The sequence below is a fragment of the Tigriopus californicus genome, chromosome 4, assembly GCF_007210705.1.
Source record: "Tigriopus californicus strain San Diego chromosome 4, Tcal_SD_v2.1, whole genome shotgun sequence".
In the NCBI taxonomy this organism is placed as follows: Eukaryota; Metazoa; Arthropoda; class Copepoda; order Harpacticoida; family Harpacticidae; genus Tigriopus; species Tigriopus californicus.
The window spans coordinates 1,408,141-1,410,364 of NC_081443.1; positions in this window are offsets into that span (position 1 = coordinate 1,408,141).

A 2,224-nucleotide genomic window follows, 5' to 3' on the forward strand; every position below is an offset into this window, starting at 1 on the left:
ATGTATCCAACCACACATTTGAAAAGCTTTACCCACCTTCAACTGGATATGCTCATCGAACTTTCCATTATTTTGGAGGACTACACCTACATCTTTCATAGATGAGACCTGCTCAATATTTTTACCTCCATTATCTACGAGTGGAGTATTTAAAGGAGTTGACCCAAACGTCATTGAGCGTAATTTCATTCCGTTCGGGGCCATATTACTATCCGTTACCCAAGAGTAGATTTGATCTAAGTCCTTTGCAAGGCTACTGGAATCTTGGCTATTCCTGTCAGAAACTAACTTTGTATCGTCAGCCTAAAAAGAGAGACTGGCAGTAAAACTTAGCTTTTGAAGTGGGGTAACGAATATTATAAAAAGGAGGGGCCCTAAGATGGAGACCTGGGGAACACCTGACTTGACATCATGTATGGCATAAGTGACCCTTCAACCTTTACTAGTTGCTTCCTATCATTAATGAAGCTTCTTATCCAACTGAGAACCTTGCCTTGGATCCCAATGTCATGAAGTCTATTCAACAAAAGGCCATGATCTACTTTATCAAAGGCCTTGGCAAAATCAAGATAGACAACATCAACTGATTCATGGCTCTCTAGTTCCTCAATAACTTGCTCTATATGTTCTATTAGTTGGGTAACAGTGTTAAAATGTACTCGGAGCCCATGCTGGCTAGGAGGTAGGACTTCATGAATATCAAGAAATTCAACAAGTTTGAACTTCATGATCTTCTCAAACACCCTCGCCATATTCGAAGTGAGAGAAATCGGCCTATTGTTACTGGGGAGCGACTTATCTCCGCCTTTCAAAATCGGAACAACGTGAGCTAACTTTCATTAATATCATTAGGCATTTTGAGATAATGGAACATAATTAAAATAATCTTTTGCTTTTGTAATTTTGAAAATCGGCATTATTGATCCGGGCATTTGAGTTTAGGCGTAGAGGACGCATATTGAAACTAAAACTGGCGAAATAGAGCCATTTAAAATAATACAACTTAATACCAAATTAAAAGAGCATACTCCAATTTCTATTCACGTGGTTTTTTACTATGCCAGGGTCACAGCAAAAAACAATAACAAAAGTTTAAAAATGAAGTTCTAAAACCCAAGACTATTCATATAATAAACGTTGATGGAGCGTTCTAATCTGAATGAACTAAAGGTGATCCCGTATCTATCCTTATCTTTATCCACTACAGCCTACAAACCTTGCCTCTAAATTTGATAAGTATCTTGGCAATTACCATTGCAAACAAACAGCCGCATACAACACATGAAATACTGCCAAACGTACATTGTATCTTGCTTAAAAAATATTCAATGAGATCCATTCTTGCCATTCCAATCCTAATATTGACCCAATTGAGGCTAATACGAGGTTGAGAAACGAGGTTTCAAGACCTATTCGTACACATAGTTTATTACATGGGCCGGGGCAAGGAAAGGCGTGACTGAGACGAACTAGAGGAAAAAGACCAATAGGGCTTGCACGTCCTCTGGATTTTGTTGACAGACGAATCATATGAAGCATCCTACGCTCACTGAGAATAGACACTCACCTAACGGAGAATCCAGATGTTTGAAAGGATCTCAAACGATCAGGCGGCTCATAGCGGCTCCTAACTAGTGAGGAGATATATGACACGACTGACCGGGTCTTCTTGTGGTGGTACAACACATTTTTGGCAAGTTCCAAATCAACAATCGAGGTTCAGGGAAAGATTGTTCCCTGGCATCCGCCTTTTGACAATGTACTTCGTGTGTTCTTCACCCTGTCCAGAGTTGCCAAACTTGCCTTCCACTGAAAACAGAACAAAGGTCAAAAGCGACAGGCTATCAGGGTTTCTTTTGAGAACTTTGGGGATTAGTGAAGCGAAGTCATTTTCGTTTCCCTAGAAAATGCGACTGATTGTTGTCGGAAGCGTTTGAAGGATGTTATGAAACGACTTGGGTTTCCTTAGGCCTATCAAATTATTCCTAACTGACATTACATTTGATATCATGGCGTCCCTTGGTTTGCTACCTGAACAAGGCAGCAATAGGCACCTTTAAGCTACAGCTGACTGATGACGTCATCTTCAAAAGCAAAGGTAAACAAATCTCTTGGGCGGTCACTTTTCCAGCGCTACTAGGACTATTGAACACATGTAGCATTCATTCCTCCAAAATTTCAATGAACAATGTCGCCAAAGCCAGGTAGTCCTTACTGTTTAGTG